A 19,016-nucleotide genomic window follows, 5' to 3' on the forward strand; every position below is an offset into this window, starting at 1 on the left:
ATATCACCCACGCAATTCCGAAGACTGCAAGGCCGACAGGTGTGAGAATTATCGAACAATAAGCTTAATATCTCATGCAGCGAAGTTTCTGACAACGTTAGTATGCAGAAGAACAGAAAAGAAAATTGAGGCTGTACTATATGACGAACAGTTTGGCTTTAGAAAAGGTAAAGGGACCACAGAGGCAATTCTGACGTTGCGATTGATAATGGAAGCAAGACTAAAGAAATATCAAGACATGTTCTTAGGATTTTTCGATCTGAAAAAAGCATTCGACAGTGTAGTGTAAGATTTTCGAGAAATCCTGAAAAAAATAGAGGTAGGCTATAGGGAGAGACGGGTAATATAAACTGAAGAGCCAAAGAAACTGGTACAACTGCCTAATATAATGTAGGGCACCCGCGATCACGCAGAAGTGCAGCAACATGACGTGGAATGGACTCGACTAATGTCCATTAATTCTGCAGGGATGTCCATAAATCCGAAAGAATACGAGAGAGTGGAGATCTCCGTTGCAAGGCATCTCACATATGCTCAATAATGTTCATGTATAGGGATTTTGCTAGCCAGCGCAGGTGTTTGAACTCAGAAAAGTGTTTATGGGGCCACTATGTAACAGTTATGGACGTGTGGGGTGTTGCAAGGTCGTGCTGGAATTGCCAAAGTCCGTCGGAATGTACAATGAACATGAATTGATGCAGGTGATCAGACAGGATGCTTAGGTTCGTGTCACCTGTCAGAGTCGTATCTAGACATATCAGGGGTCCCATATCACTCCAACTGCACACGCCCAACATCGTTACCGAGCCTCCACCAGCTCGAAAGTTCCTCTGCTGACATGCAGGGTCCATGGATTCAAGAGGCTGTCTCCATACCCGTAAAAGTCCATCTGCTCGACAGAATTTGAAACGAGACTCGTCCGACCAGGCAACATGTTTTCAGTCATCAACAGCCCAACGTCGGTGTTGACTGGCCCAGGCGACGCGTAAAGCTTTGTGTCGTGCAGTCATCAAGGACGCACTGGTATGCCTTCGGCTCCGAAAGCCCATATCGATGATGTTTCGTTGAATGGTTCGCATGCTGACAATTGTTGACGGCTCAGCATTGAAATCTGCAGCAATTTGCGGAAGGACTGTACTTCTGTCAGGATGAACGATTCTCTTCAGTCGTCATTGGTCCCGTTCTAGCAGGACCTTTTCTGGCCGCAGCGACGCCGGGGATTTGATATTTTACCGGATTCCTGATATTCACGGTACACTAGTGAAATGGAAAATCCCCACTTCATCGCTACCTTGGAGATGCTATGTTCCATCGCTCCTGTGTCGATTATAAAACCATGTTCAAACTCACTTAAATCTTGTTGAATTGTTATTGTTGCAGCAGTAAACGATCTAACAAATGCACCGACCGCAGCGCAATATTCTACCTGGTACATATATCTGTAATTGAATACACATGCCTTGTGCTTCATTGTACAATGTGTACAAGAGCCAAGAGAGAATAATAAGAGTGGACGACCAAGAAAGAACTGCTCGGATTGAAAAGGGTGTAAGAAAGGGATGTAGTCTTTCGTCTTTACTGTTCAGTCTGCACGTCGAAGAAGCAAGATGGAAATAAAAGAAAAGTTCAGGAGTGAAATTAAAATTCGAGCAGAAAGGATACAAATGATATGATTGCTTTCCTGAGTGAGAATGAAGAAGAATTATATGATCTGCTGAATGTAATGGACAGTCGAATGAGTACAGAATATGGATTCAGAGTAAATCGTCGAAAAACGAAAGTAATGAGAAATAGTAGAGATGAGAACAGCGAGAGAATCCCTGTCTATTTGTATCAAATGTACACTGTGTAATAAAAAGTATCCGGACACCTGGCTGAAAATGAATTGCTAGCTCGTGGCGCCCTCCATCGGTAATGCTAGACTTCAATGTGGTGTTGGCCCACTCTTAGCCTTGCTGGCAGCTTCCTCTCTCTCAGGCATACGTTCAATCAGGTGCTGGAAGGTTTCTTGGGGAATGGCAGCCCATTCTTCTCGGAGTGCTGAACTGAGGAGAGCTATCGATGTCGGTCGGTGAGTCCTGGTACGAAGTTCCAATACAGCCAAAGGCGTTCTATAGGATTCAGGTCAGGACTCTGGGCAGGACGGTCCACAACAGGGATGTTACTGCCGTGTAACCACTCCACTACAGGCCGTGCATTATGAACAGGTGCTCGATCGTGTTGAAAGATGCAATCACAAAGCCCCGAATTGCTCTTCAACAGTGGGAAGCAAGAAGGAGCTGAGATAGTGTCATGCAAAACAACAAGGGGTGCAATACCCCTCCATGAAAAAGACGATCACACCATCACACCACAGCTTCGGAATTTTACTGTTGGCACTACACATGCTGGCAGATGACGTTCACCGGGCATTCGCCATACCGACACCCTGCCATCGGATCGCGACTTGTCACTTCACACAATGTTTTTCCACTGTTCAATCGTCCAATGTTTACGCTCCTTACACCAAGCGAGGCGTCGTTTGGCATTTACTGGCGTGATGTGTGGCTTATGAACAGCCGCTCGATCATGAAATCCAAGTTTTTTCACCTCCCGCCTAACTGTTTTAGTACTGGCAGCTGATCGTGATGCAGTTTGGAATTCCTGTGTGATGGTCTGGATAGATGTCTGCTTATTACACATTACGACCCTCTTCAACTGTCGGCGGTCTCTGTCAGTCAATAGACGAGGTCGTCCTTTACGCTTTTGTGCTGTACGTGTCCCTTCACGTTTCTGCTTCACTATCACATCGGAAACAGTGGACCTAGGGATGTTTTGGAGTGTGGAAATCTGGTGTACAGACGTATGACACAAGTGAACCAAATCACCTGACCACGTTCGAAGTCCGTGAGTTCTGCGGAGCGCCCCATTCTGCTCTCTCACGATGTCTAATGACTACTGAGGTCGCTGATATGGAGTACCTGGCAGTAGGTGGGAGGACATTGCACCTATTATGGAAAACGTATGTTTTTGGTGGCGTCCGGATACTTTTGATCACATAGTGTAGGTCTTAATTTGAGGAAGGAATTTCTGAAAATGTACGTTTGGAGCACAGTATGGTAGTGAAACATGTCCTATGAAAAAACCGGAACAGAAGAGAATCGAAACATTTGAAATGTGCTGCTATAGACGAATGTTGAAAATTAGATGGACTGATAAGGTGAGGAATCTGAGGTTCTGCGCAGAATCGGAGAGGAAAGGAATATGTAGAAAACACTGACAATAAGAAAGATCAGGATGATAGGACATCAGTTAAGACATTAGGGACAGACTTCCTTGGTACTAGAGGGAGCTGTAGAGGACGAAACCTGTAGAGGATGAAAGGGATCGGAATACACCCAGAAACTAATTGAGTACGTATGTTGCAAGTGCTGCTCTGAGATGAAGAGGGGAGGAATTCGTGGCGGGCCGCATCAAACAAGTCGTTAGACTGATGATGAAAAAAAAAAAATCTGAAACCGATCGTGTATAATGAAACAATATTAGTTCAACAACTGTTGCGTTTTTTGTTTCACTTTGTGAAAATTAACATCTAGAATTGTGATTGCCCTACGGAACGATTGACACTGTTGCAGTTCCTGTGGGATGAATAATCAATGAACACAGAGGAGATCATTAATACTTTTCTGTCTTCTATGCTACTTTAAACGGAAAAACGTTTTACGCGAAGAACTGTTACTGGCCGTACTTCGATGCGTTCCAGAATTGGCTCCTCTATCGTTTAAAAGTTGGATTCTTTCGCAACAAGCGATCATGCAGACCATAGTTTGCTTGATAAGTTGGAGAAAACGGCTGCGCAAAAACTCTTCCGCTACTGGTAATGTTATCGATGACTGCACCACAAAAGCATAGTTACTAATCATGGTTTTATCAAATTCCTCCGCCAAAAAATATGCAGTAAATATTTCAGTATCCTAATCAAGAACAGTTATGAATATATTGTAATTTAGAAACAAGTACCCTAGATACAGAAAAGTAACTTAAGTCACTTAATAACGTTAAGCCTTCCAGTCCAGACTGTGTATCATTTAAGTGCTTATCGAGGTATTATGCTAGAACAGCTTTATTTTCAGCGTATCAAAAGGCCGTAGAGCGGCACAGGTCACATCGATACACAAGAAAACAAATGGAAGTTATCTGCTGAGCTATTGACCGATATCATTGACATAGTTTCGCCGTGAGTTTTGGAACGCATGCTAGGTTGGAAAATAATGAAATATCTCGAAGAAAACGATCTATTAGTGCACCGCACAGATTCAGAAAATATCGTTCTTGAGAAACGTAAATGGCCCTTTATTTGCGCGAAGTAATTATTGCTTTCAGTACTGGATATGAAGTTGATTCCATATTTCCAGAGTTCCAGAAGGCTCTTGACACCATTCCTGTCGAGTGGCTTCTGCTCAAACTGTGTACCTGTGAAGTATCGTCTCAATTGTGTGACTGGATCTGTGAGTTCCCATCAGAAAGGTCACATTTCATAACAACAGATGGAAAGTCATTGAGTGAAACAGAAGTGGCGTCCCCAAGCAAGTGTTAATAGATCCTCTGCACTTCCTAATTTACAAAAATGATTTAGGAGACAATCCGAGCAGCTCTCTTAAACTGTCTGCAGACAGTGCATTCGTTTAGCATCAAGTAAGGCTATCTGAAGTTTACGAGGAACTGCAAAATGATTTGGGTAGAATATCTGCATGGAGCGAAAAGTTCCTACCAATCTCAAAGGGTAAAAAGTGTGACGTTCTCCTCATTCAGCTAAACTCCTGTTGCATTTTAAAACACACTAATTCTGTGGTTATCATTTCAACTAAGTATCTAGGATTATAATTACGAAAAACGTAAATAAATCATCACATAGAAAAGATTGTGGGAAACGCGAGCTAATGACTCTGTTTTAATGTCAGAACTGTTAGTACATACAAAAAATTTACTAAAGACATTCCTTACACTGTGCTTGTCCTCTCTCTCTCTCTCTCTCTCTCTCTCTCTCTCTTCTGGAATACTGCTGCGGGGTGTGAAATCCTTGGCAAATACCACTGGCACAGGACATGAACAAGTTGAAAGAAGGGTGGCTCGTTGTTTATAACCGCGAAACAGGGAAGAAAGTGTCACAAATCTGCATCTACATTTATACTCCGAAAGCCACCCAACGGTGTGTCGGAGGGCACTTTACGTGCCACTGTCATTACCTCCCTTTCCTGTTCCAGTCGAGTATGGTTCGCGGGAAGAACGACTGCCGGAAAGCCTCCTTGCGTGCTCGAATCTCTCTAATTTTACGTTCGTGATCTCCTCGGGATGTATAAGTAGGGGGAAGCAATATATTCGATACCTCATCCAGAAACGCACCCTCTCAAAACCTGGACAGCAAGCTACACCGTTGAATGTTTACGGAAACAGTTCAAGGGAATTGTAAAACGCGTTTTAGACAGGTACGTGCCGAGTAAAACTGTGAGGGACGGGAAAAAGCCACCGTGGTTCAACGACAAAGTTAGGAAACTCCTGCGAAAGCAAAGAGAGCTACACTCCAAGTTTAAACGCAGCCAAAACCTCTCAGACAAAAAGAAGCTAAACGATGTCAAAGTTAGCGTAAGGAGGGCTATGCGTGAAGCGTTCAGTGAATTCGAAAGTAAAGTTCTATGTACCGACTTCACACAAAATCCTAGGAAGTTCTGGTCTTACGTTAAATCAGTAAGTGGCTAGAAACAGCATATCCAGACACTCCGGGATGATGATGGCATTGAATCAGAGGATGACACGCGTAAAGCTGAAATACTAAACACCTTTTTCCAAAGCTGTTTCACAGAGAAAGACCGCACTGCAGTTCCTTCTCTAAATCCTCGCACAAACAAAAAAATGGCTGACATCGAAATAAGTGTCCAAGGAATAGAAAAGCAACTGGAATCACTCAACAGAGGAAAGTCCACTGGACCTGACGGGATACCAATTCGACTCTACCCAGAGTACGCGAAAGAACTTGCCCCCCTTCTAACAGCCGTGTACCGCAAGTCTCTAGAGGAACGGAAGGTTCCAAATGATTGGATAAGAGCACAGGTAGTCCCAGTCTTCAAGAAGGGTCGTCGAGCAGATGCGCAAAACTATAGACATATATCTCTGACATCGATATGTTGTAGAATTTTAGAACATGTTTTTTGCTCGCGTATCATGTCGTTTTTGGAAACCCAGAATCTACTCTGTAGGAACCAACATGGATTCCGGAAACAGTGATCGTGTGAGACCCAACTCGCTTTATTTGTTCATGAGACTCAGAAAATATTAGATACAGGCTCCCAGGTAGATGCTATTTTCCTTGACTTCCGGAAGGCGTTCGGTACAGTTCCGCACTGTCGCCTGATAAACAAAGTAAGAGCCTACGGAATATCAGACCAGTTGTGTGGCTGGATTGAAGAGTTTTTAGCAAACAGAACACAGCCTGTTTTTCTCAATGGAGATACGTCTACAGACGTTGAAGTAACCTCTGGCGTGCCACAGGAGAGTGTTATGGGACCATTGCTTTTCACAATATGTATATAAATGAACTAGTAGATAGTGTCGGAAGTTCCATGCGGCTTTTCGCGGATGATGCTGTAGTATAAAGAGAAGTTGCAGCATTTGAAAATTGCAGTGAAATGCAGGAAGATCTGCAGCGGATAGGCACTTGGTGCAGGGAGTGGCAACTGACATTTAACATAGACTAATGTAATGTATTGCGAATACATAGAAAGAAGGATCCTTTATTGTATGATTATCTGATAGCGGAACAAACACTGGTAGCACTTACTTCTGTAAAATATTTGGGAGTATGCGTACGAACCGTTTTGAAATGGAATGATCATATAAAATTAATTGTTGGTAAGGCGGGTGCCAGGTTGAGATTAATTGGGAGAGTTCTTATAAAATGTAGTCCATTAACAAAGGAGGTGGCTTACAAAACACTCGTTCGACCTATACTTGAGTACTGCCCATCAGTGTGAGATCCGTACCAAGTCAGGTTGACAGAGGAGATAGAAGATCCAAAGAAGAGCGGCGCGTTTCGTCACAGGGCTATTTGGCAAGCGTGATAGCGTTACGGAGATGTTTAGCAAACTCAAGTGACAGACTCTGCAAGAGAGGCGCTCTGCATCACGGTGTAGCTTGCTCGCCAGGTTTCTGGATGAGGTATCGAATATATTGCTTCCCCCTACTTATACCTCCCGAGGAGATCACGAATGTAAAATGAGAGAGATTCGAGCGCGCTGGGAGGCTTTCCGACAGTCGTTCTTCCCGCGAAACATACGCGACTGGAACAGAAAATGGAGGTAATGACAGTGGCACGTAAAGTGCCCTCCGCCACACACCGTTGGGTGGCTTGCGGAGTATGAATGTAGATGTAGATGTAGACGATGCAGAGCGCCTCTCTTGTAGAGTCTGCCACTTGAGTTTGCTAAACATCTCCGTAACGCTATCACGCTTACCAAATAACCCTGTAACGAAACGCGCCGCTCTTCTTTGAATCTTCTCTATCTCCTCTGTCAACCCGACCTGGTACGGATCCCACACTGATGAGCAATACTCAAGTCTAGGTCGAACGAGTGTTTTGTAAGCCAGCTCCTTAGTTGATGAACTACATTTTCTACGGACTCTCCCAATGAATCTAAACCTTGCACCCGCCTTACCAACAATTAATTTTATATGATCATTCCACTTCAAATCGTTCCATACGCTTATTCCCAGATATTTTACTGAAGTGACTGCTACCAGTGTTTGTTCCGCTACCATATAATCATACAATAAAGGATCTTTCTTTCTATGTATTCGCAATACATTACATTTGTCTATGCCAAGGGTCAGTTGCCACTCCCTGCATAAAGTGCCTATCCGCTTGAGAACTTCCTGCATTTCGCTGCAATTTTCAAATGCTGCAACTTCTCTGTATACTACAGCATCATCCACGAAAAGCCGCATGGAACTTCTGACACTATCTACTAGGTCATTTATATACATATTGTGAAAAGCAATGGTCCCATAAAACTCCCCTGTGGCACGCCAGAGGTTACTTTAACGTCTGTGGACGTCTCTCCATTGAGAACGTCATGCTGTGTTCTGTTTGCTAAAAACTCTTCAATCCAGCCACACAGCTGGCCTGATATGACGCGGGTTGGAGTAATAGTAATTGAAAACGTGACTTCGCTGTGGCAAGATCGTTTCACATAATTTCAATCACCAGCTTTCTGCTACAAATGCCAAAATAAATGGTTGACACCCGCCTACATCGTAATATAATAAGAGAAATTGTAGCTTGTACAGAAACATGTAGGTGTACATTTCCCCAGCGTGCTATTCAAGAGCGAACGATAGAGGAATGGTCTGAAAGTGGTTGGATGAACCCTCAGCCAAGCAGTTGATTATAAGTTACTGGGTACTCATTCTGATGAATATGTAGATGTATCTACTGTACCGTTCGTAACACACAGCTGTATTCGTTTGGCCTGAGAGATTTTCTGGTGTTATTTTATGAAAATTCTTTACATAGTATCATGTGACGGGTGTACCACCAGTGCTAATAGATCTGCCTAACTGAAAAACATGGATATACTGGATGATAACGCCTATTATGCACAGACGCTGACCAGAATGTAGGAAGATATTGTCCACTGACGGACGTCCTTTCGAAGTGTTTGTGAGTGATTCTTTAAGTTTGGATTTATTCATGTATTTTGAACATAGCTGCGCTTCGTCAGCGCTTAGAGATCGGCAAATGAATACAAACCAGCTCCACAACCCCCCCCCGCCCCCCCCCCCCCCCTGGTTTCGAGGGACGTAAACAAGTCTTCTTCAGAAAACTTGTAACCTGAAGACAATATAACAGCAGTAACTACAACCCGTGGTCTAGGGAGCCGGCACGGTAGCTCAGCGTGTTCGGTCAGAGGGTTAGCAGCCCTCTGTAACAAAAAAACTGAGTTGATGGATCAAGGACGAATTGAAACGGTTGTCTTGCGACATCCGCCCCGAGCAAATACAACGAACGAAAACGACCGAAATGAGATTAAAAAAATGGGGGTATCTTCTTTGATTCACAATCAAAACGTCTTCGAACCTGGGTTCGATCCCCGCCACTGCCTAAATTTTGATAAATAATCAGCATTGGCGGCCGAAGACTTCCGGCATAAGAAGTCAGCCTCATTCTGCCAACGGCCTTGTCAAAGACGGCGGAGGAGCGGATAGAGGTTCAGGGCAGCTTCTCCTAGGGGTGGGAAATTGCCCCTAAAGGCGGAAGAATCAGCAATGATCAACAACATGAGGATGCAGAAGGCAATGGAAACCACTGCATTAAAGACACGTAACATGTATCCACAGGACGTGTGGCCTGTAATTGAAGAAGTGTCATGATGATCTCTCCATTGGCAAAAGATTCCGGAATAGTCCCCCATTCGGATCTCCGGGAGGGGACTGCCAAGGGGAGGATACCATGAGAAAAAGATTGAATAATCAACGAAAGGATAACGTTCTACGAGTCGGGGCGTGGAATGTCAGAAGCTTGAACGTGGTAGGGAAACTAGAAAATCTGAAAAGGGAAATGCAAAGGCTCAATCTAGATATAGTAGGGGTCAGTGAAGTGAAGTGGAAGGAAGACAAGGATTTCTGGTCAGATGAGTATCGGGTAATATCAACAGCAGCAGAAAATGGTATAGCAGGTGCAGCATTCGTTATGAATAGGAAGGTAGGGTTCGAATGGTTCAAATGGCTCTGAGCGCTAGGCGACTTAACTTCTAAGGTCATCAGTCACCTATAACTTAGAACTACTTAAACCTAACTAACCTTAGGACATCACACACATCCATGCCCGAGGCAGGATTCGAACCTGCGACCGCAGCGGTCGCTCGGTTCCAGACTGTAGCGCCTAGAACCGCACGGCCAATCCGGCCGGCGGAAGGTGGGGCAGAGGGTGTGTTACTGTGAACAGTTCAGTGACCAGGTTGTTCTAATCAGAATCGACAGCAGACCAACACCGACAACGATAGTTCAGGTATACATGCCGACGTCGCAAGCTGAAGATGAACAGATAGAGAAAGTGTATGAGGATATTGAAAGGGTAATGTAGTATGTAAAGGGGGACGAAAATCTAATAGTCATGGGCGACTGGAATGCAGTTGTAGGGGAAGGAGTAGAAGAAAAGGTTACAGGAGAATATGGGCTTGGGACAAGGAATGAAAGAGGAGAAAGACTGAGTTCTGTAACAAGTTTCAGCTAGTAATAGCGAATACCCTGTTCAAGAATCACAAGAGGAAGAGGTATACTTGGAAAAGGCCGGGAGATACGGGAAGATTTCAATTAGATTACATCATGGTCCGACAGAGATTCCGAAATCAGATATTGGAGTGTAAGGCGTACCCAGGAGCAGATATAGACTCAGATCACAATATAGTAGTGATGAAGAGTAGGCTGAAGTTCAACACATTAGTCAGGAAGAATCAATACGCAAAGAAGTGGGATACGGAAGTACTAAGGAATGACGAGATACGTTTGAAGTTCTCTAACGCTATAGACACAGCAATAAGGAATAGCGCAGTAGGCAGTACAGTTGAAGAGGAATGGACATCTCTAAAAGGGGCCATCACAGAAGTTGGGAAGGAAAACATAGGTACAAAGAAGGTATCTGCGAAGAAACTAAGGGTAACAGAAGAAATACTTCAGTTGATTGATGAAAGGAGGAAGTACAAACATGTTCCGGGAAAATCAGGAATACAGAAATACAAGTCGCTGAGGAATGAAATAAATAGGAAGTGCAGGGAAGCTAAGACGAAATGGCTGCAGGAAAAATGTGAAGACATCGAAAAAGATATCATTGTCGGAACGACAGACTCAGCATACAGGAAAGTCAAAACAACCTTTGGTGACATTAAAAGCAACGGTGGTAACATTAAGAGTGTAACGGGAATTCCACTGTTAAATGCAGAGGAGAGAGCAGATAGGTGGAAAGAATACATTGAAAACCTCTATGAGGGTGAAGATTTGTCTGATGTGATAGAAGAAGAAACAGGAGTCGATTTAGAGGAGATAGGGGATTCAGTATTAGAATCGGAATTTAAAAGAGCCTTGGAGGACTTACTGTCAAATAAGGCAGAAGTGATAGATAACATTCAATCAGAATTACTAAAATCATTGGGGGAAGAGGCAACAAAACGACTATTCACGTTGGTGTGTAGAATATATGAGTCTGGTGATATACCATCTGACTTTCGGAAAAGCATCATACACACAATTCCGAAGACGGCAAGAGCTGACAAGTGCGAGAATTATCGCACAATCAGCTTAACAGCTCATGCATCGAAGCTGCTTACAGGATTAATATACAGAAGAAGGGAAAAAAATTGAGAATGCGCTAAGTGGCGATCAGTTTGGCTTTAGGAAAAGTAAAGGGACGAGAGAGGAAATTCTGACGTTACTGCCAGTAATGGAAGCAAGGCTAAAGAAAAATCAAGACACTTTCATAGGATTTGTCGACCTGGAAAAAGTGTTCGACAATATAAAATGGTGAAAGCTGTTCGAGATTCTGAAAAAAGTAGGGGTAAGCTATAGGGAGAGACGGGTCATATACAATATGTACGATAACCAAGAGGGAATAGTAAGAGTGGACGATCAAGAACGAAGTGCTCGTATTAAGAAGGGTGTAAGACAAGTCTGTAGCCTTTCGCCCCTATTCTTCAATCTGTACATCGAGGAAGCAATGATGGAAATAAAAGAACGGTTCAGGAGTGGAATTAAAAGACAAGGTGAAAGGATATCAATGATACGATTCGCTGATGACATTGCTATCCTGAGTGAAAGTGAAGAAGAATTAAATGATCTGCTGAACGGAATGAACAGTCTAATGAGTACACAGTATGGTTTGAGAATAAATCGGAGAAAGACGAAGGTAATGAGAAGTAGTAGAAATGAGAACAGCGAGAAACTTAACATCAGGATTGATGGTCACGAAGTCAATGAAGTTAAGGAATTCTGCTACCTAGACAGTAAAATAACCAATGACGGACGGAGCAAGGAGGACACCAAAAGCAGACTCGCTATGGCAAAAAAGGCATTTCTGGCCAAGAGAAGTCTACTAATATCAAATACCGGCCTTAATTTGAGGAAGAAATTTCTGTGGATGTACGTCTGGAGTACGGCATTGTATGGTAGTGAAACATGGACTGTGGGAAAAGCGGAACATAAGAGAATCGAAGCATTTGAGACGTGGTGCTACAGACGAATGTTGAAAATTAGGTGGACTGATAAGGTAAGGAATGAGGAGGTTCCACACGGAATCGGAGAGGAAAGGAATATGTGGAAAACACTGATAAGGAGACGGGACAGGATGATAGGACATCTGCTAAGACATGAGGGAATGACTTCCACGGTACTAGAGGGAGCGGTAGAGGGCAAAAACTGTAGAGGAAGACAGAGATTGGAATACGTCAAGCAAATAATTGAGGACGTAGGTTGCAAGTGCTACTCTGAGATGAAGAGGTTAGCACAGGAAAGGAATTTGTGGCGGGCCGCATCAAACCAGTCAGTAGACTGATGACAAAAAAAAAAAAAAAAAAAAAAAACTACAACATGCATGTAAAAATCACACGTCATACGGAATATTACATATATTATAAAACGTAATCAAAGGCATAAAAATATAAAAATAGTACTTACAAAATTTCATGTTGGGAATCCAAATAATGAAGCGATTTGTCGTCTGTGCAGTGAAAATATGCTGTAGTGATCAGCATTGTAAACATTTTAAATGTATATGATGCATAACTGTATGACGCACAATTTTGATATGTGTGTTTCCGAGATTTGTAGTTATCGCTGTTCGGTTGCCTTCAGGTTACATGTTTTTCTGAAGAAGACTGGTTTACATCCATTGTAACTCTAGTAAAATTTGAAAAAAAAACACATTTCGTTGCTGCTTGTTGACTGCTTTGTATTCATTTACATATTCATATATGACATGAACGATTCTTTATGCCTTACAAGAAGCTATGGAAAACATACGTATTAAAAATTCGTTGATACTTTTTTGTAGGCTCAGTACGTTCATGAAATCAGACAACGAAAGGTATTATGCTTTCCGAGATATTCGTGGACACATGTTGGATATCTTCACAGTTCTGAAGCAGACTGTATTTATTCATGTGAAAAAACACAGAGGCAAAAGAGGAGTTATAATAATTACATTCTTATCTCCCATAAATAATGAAAGATATATTATGAATATACAATATAAATCATTTAAATGTACAGAAGACATAAAAAACGTCATGATAAAAATGAAATTGGTGTAGATGTAAAGTGTTGAAATCTTACGCAAAAATTTAGTTATTGATTTTTTGAGTTGTTGGAAAATCATAAATGACTGACCAAAGTGCTGAAAAGATTTGAGATTGTACATTGGGCCGCTAATTTCATTTCCTGTACAGCAAAGAAATGAAGTACATATTCATGAGGGTAAATGCATTATTTAGAAAAGTGTTGTAATTTTTTTTAAGAAAAAAACGTATAATTAGTTTACAGGCGGCAGTTGGGGAAGGGACGAGTTGCATGAAGTAAAATGAAAACCTGACCTTAAGCAAGTTAATTAGCAGTACTTGCTGCAAAACGAAAATCTTGTTTCTGCGAGTACTGATCCTAATTAATGAGGACACTTTTAACAGCATTGAGAATGGAAACTGGTTATGCAGGTCCACCGGCATTGGCTATATAAGGTGCCAGTGTAAAGCCGCTTTGCGGCTTTCTTATATTTGTATGACGAGACAGCGCAGTACCCCCCCCCCCCCTCAAGATGTGGATACTGGATTCTATTATGTTTGACAGTGGGGGGGGGGGGGGGGGGAGATAGTTTAAAGTTTGATACTGTCTGCTTACCGCCATAGCCCAATTACAACTTGACGTTATCCCTACATTTAAAGTGCTTTAGTGCCCTAGAAGTTTGATGACAGTAGGAATAAACCATAATAATATAACAAAAATAATATACAGTATTTACAACAGTGATAAGTATATCACTTTAGCATAACTTACAAAAAGATTGCAAGACAGGAAAATAGTCATTTGATAAGCATCTGACAGGAAAATTTTAGAACCAGTTCTGACCATTGAAACTACAGCATTACGGTGGCATAAAACGAATGTCAAATTGGCATACTTGGATATGCAAATTATTAGCATTTCAGTGCAACTACACGAAGTACGTAGGGCAACACCATCTACCTTCATTGTGTAAGTGAAGCACGCAGAGGTTTTATCATTCCGAAACCGCATTTTATTGTTGTTTGTTTGTGAGAATATCACGGTTTAGCCGACCGGAGTGGCCGTGCGGTTCTAGGCGCTACAGTCTGGAACCGCGAGACCGCTACGGTCGCAGGTTCGAGTCCTGCCTCGGGCATGGATGTGTGTGCTGTCCTTCGGTTAGTTAGGTTTAAGTAGTTCTAAGTTCTAGGGGACTGATGACCTCAGAAGTTGAGTCACATAGTGCTCCGAGCCATTTGAACCATTTTTTTTATCACGTTGTACCTCGTGTAAGAACGAGAAATAACAACAGCACACGTTACAAAGGATCAACAGTAGATTCGTGGACTATCGGGACTGCGGTTTATTGCTGAGTGATTTTCCTGCTGGTGTTGATTGGGCTCGGGCTCCCAGTACGGCTGTGCGAATTTATAATTCAGTACACTTCATGCAAACAGAAGAGGACCCTCGTATGCTCGGGAGGGAAATGCAAGGGAACGGAAGAGGTATTGTAGTGTAGCGGACAAGCGAAGGGGTTACAGGTGACAAGAGTGAAAGAAAAAGTAAACGGTTTTTTTTTTTTTACTAGTATAGTGTGTGTAACGTACAATTTGATCATTAACGTAGCTTCACTGTTAAGAAGACGTTCACAGATAATTAGAGTAGGTGCAGGAACAGCAAATTACAAATAATACAGTCCATTCTCTGACATAATGATAACTATCTGTCACTATCACCATTTCCACACAAAAAACACATTTAGATAATCCTCCAACCTAAATTTCTTCACTTTCAGTAGCCATGTCTGTTTCGCTTCCATTGGCAATATCAAGTTGATTCACTGTCATCTTCGCCTACGGAAGCGCTTTTGCTTCCATCGCTGTATCACTATTCGAGTCTGTACAACTTCGCACATTTATTGTTACCCGAAGCTATTGGTCCAGTGAAATGTTCACTTGAAATACTCGTAAACTGCACTTCAATTTCCTTTACCTGCTCACGGCTTTTCTTCCAGTCTTCTTTTGTTATGGAAGCCATGTGTTCATCTATATACTTTAATAACGATTCCATTCTGAATGTCAGATTATGTTCAGAAACGCCGTTCTTCACTCTTGCCTTTATCAGCTCTATGGGATTCAATTCTGGATGGTATGAAGGAAGTCACAACACAGTGTGACCATGTTCGGTCAAAACACTGTTTTATAAGCGATGTGGTCTGTTTTTTTCGATTTGATCAATGACTACAAGAAGAATCCCAGCAAGAGCTGCTGAAAAGAATTCCCTTGTGCGTTAACTAGGGCATTATTTCCATCCTCGTGGAGTTTGACGTTGGAGCACGAGTCTATTGCTGATTCTGGTAAGGGGCGTAACGTATAATGAGGGCAGTGTGAGGTAGTACTTAGGTATTAATCTCTTCCTGAGCCATGTCGTTGTGATATTCCCCTGCTTTCTGGCTAGATTTAAATGTTACTTAGATATTCGGCACAAAATTGTCCACGCACCAGCATAGATGAAGAAACGTCTGATTCCCTTCGAAACAGGATAGACCCTGCAGCGAACTGGAACTCCACCCGTATGATGCTGTGTGACAAGTCTGAACAGATGTCTCGTCCATATAGACAACTGGACAGCACTCGCTTCTATACTATCGGATACGTTTTAAATAAGCAATTAGTTTAGCCCAAGTACTACTTTGTTCCTGGCGCAATTTTCGGTTATTCGCCGTCTCCTTCCATCTAAATTCTAGAGTACGAAGAATTTTATGAAGTCTGTTTGTTACCTTCGAAATTTGTTGAACTCTGAAAATTTTTATGAATTTTTTTCGAAGTGGGTTTTCCTTTATCTGAAATATATAAATTAATCACGATGTGACGAACGAGTTGCTCATTAAAATTGCCTAAACTGGCCTTCAAAGATCTTCTGGGCCTTTCCTTGCAAGGTGTTGAAAATGTCGAGGATTAACCGGCTCTGACTCTTTCCAGCTCTCTCTTAATTCCACAAAAGGCAGTAAACGATACAGCAGTTACTTCGGCCACTCGTTTAAATGTGTATTTTAATTTCAATGAAGCACCTACCACAGCTTCAGTCAACAGGCAGAGATTTCTATTACTTCGAGTGTTTGACTGTGAAGAACTTTGCCGTTTAACTTGTTTTGTACTGGTGGCACTTTAACTTGAATGTCTTCCGCCAGAGTCGTTGTTAGTGAAGCAGTCCGCCTGAGTCAATGGCAACACGTCCAACGTTGGCGATCGACTGAATGAGATCTATTGCCCATCGCGTTTACGGTGTTCACGTCCATTTGCATGAACTGTACCTCAACGATTCTATGCGACTTCACCTGAGGGAAGAGAATTATTGTTCGTTCTGTCAAGTAGTGTCGTACCGTCACACCAGGTACCTTGAGTCAGAAATTTACTTCTTTGTAGCAATACTGTCTGGTTGTGGTGGCTCCAAGGAGAACGAATGGTGTCAGATTCCATTTGTCTTCGCCATATGGGCAATGCACCTCGTGTGATGTTACAACGTTCCATTTGGCACACAACATTGATCACCTTTATTTTGCATAGCCTGTAAGTTTGATGGCAGGCATTACATTTCTGACTTGCGAACTGTGTGAAATTATCTTTCAACAAGATAACACAGGGCCATATGCCGAACGTGCTGTCGAGATTCACCCCATAGCAGTGTGTGTCAGGCTGTCTCCCTTGCTGGTGCGTTCTTCTGATTTCTCAGACACCCCTCGCGGTTTGCCGACGGAATGGGACATAATCATTCGCCAGCTATTGTGATTGTTGGACACTTGTACAGAACTGAAGCAGCGTCGAATGACGCACTTATATCCGGTTCGACTCGATACTCAGTCAGGTTACAGTCGTTGTTGCTGCCAGACTTTGAAGCTCTGTGCACTAAATTTTGGAGCCTTTATACACCGAAAATACAGGGTTTTTATAAATTACTTATACAGAAATAACCTTTAGTTGCGAAAATGGGAAATAAATTATATGACCCAGCACTGAATGCAGTATATCTTCAAGTTGTAGGCGCACCTAACACTATTACTTCGTGACTAGGTAGCACGTGCGAATATTTCAGCAGTCGTCAAGGAGTGGTTTAATGGAGCTAACGTCCATATGGTCTCATGAATCTAAATCCGCTACTAAAGGTCAGAGAAAATTCAGGACTAAACACGGCAAGCCACCACCTCAAAGACAATTTGTTATTAATTTTACAATCCTTTCATCGAAACTGTGTATCACATAGGATGTTGATCAGGGTCGACACAGCAGTTGAACAAGTTCAGAAGTTTGCAAGCTTCGTACTTTCTTTTGTAATCAGGACTTTACTAAAAATGGCAAAGGTAACATTAATCAGAACACAGGGAGGAGTTGTGATCTAAATAACAATAGATTTATTCTTTCTTAACATCAGAAAATAAAAAAATGGCTACACACAAACATTTGTATTTGACAAACACTTTCACTAATATGGAGTCTATGGTGGACAAAGTGATCAGCTGGGGATCAACGCACGAACACTAATCGCTTTATCTGACTTCATACACGTGAATCCGCGGTATGGCAAAAACTACACCACAAACTACTATTCCAAAAAGAAAAATATGGTTCGAAAGAACAGGGTGCTGAGAAAAATATATTGGAGCCCTACGCCGTAGCAGCGAATGCTTTACCTTTCTCCTGGCCTGGACAGCACACCACGATGCATTCGGCTACTGAAGTCATGGACGGCAGCAATCTGTTATTAATGGCGCCTTCCCGAGAAATGCAAGTATGCAGTCTCGCGTTCAGCTAATTCGGAATGCGGTACTTCCCCATGACCCTCTGAACCCTGGTGGATTCCAGTGCGCAGGTGGACCTGTTTGCTGGTTTGCCAAACCAATTTGACTCCGCCCCATGACTATGCATGACGGAATATGTCAAATGTTTAGACAGCCAACTCAAGACAAATAAGTACACCCACGCATCACTCTTTGTGTGCGTCATGCTAGAAGCAGTACCTCTGACTGTTTAGAAGGTGACTGGCACAGGCTCTAAGTGGCACACTATCAAAGGACGTAAGTCTCACCATTTAGGCAGAGACCTGCAGTTCTTTACTAGCGAAGTGCCAGTATAAGAGTGACCCTTCTCTTTCTCTCCACTTTCCTCACCAGCTCGGTAGAAAAGCACATTTACATCTTAGACTACTCCCACTTTAGCACAAGCCAATCACGAGCTGGAGCATTGCATTCGAAGATGGGAGACTGCTCCTTGCTCTGCATACACCGATTTGATCAATGAGATACTTGAAAGTTAATTGTGAGAAAAGAAAAAAGATTCAGCTTTGCGGTCTCTTTCCCACACATTTAAGACATTTCTTTTGCTAACCACTTGAATAGGATGGTACTACGGCCCGCCATAAAAAGATTTTTATCTTCCCTGTTGTGTCCATTTTCGAACTTTCCAAAGAACGGCCATAAACTCGCTAAAAGTCTCATGCCTTCACAAATATGTTTGTGACAGAGTGTGGACGTCTGGGCGCCAGGACCTGTCCCACAGACATTCACAGAAAGCTCACAGTTGTCTCTACATTTACATCTAAATCTACATCTACATGATTACTCTGCAAGTCACATTTAAGTGCTTGGCAGAGGGTTCATCGAACCACAATCATACTATCTCTCTACCATTCCACTCCCGAACAGCGCGCGGGGAAAACGAACACCTAAACCTTTCTGTTCGAGCTCT

The sequence above is a fragment of the Schistocerca piceifrons genome, chromosome 1 (assembly GCF_021461385.2).
Source record: "Schistocerca piceifrons isolate TAMUIC-IGC-003096 chromosome 1, iqSchPice1.1, whole genome shotgun sequence".
Classification (NCBI taxonomy): Eukaryota; Metazoa; Arthropoda; class Insecta; order Orthoptera; family Acrididae; genus Schistocerca; species Schistocerca piceifrons.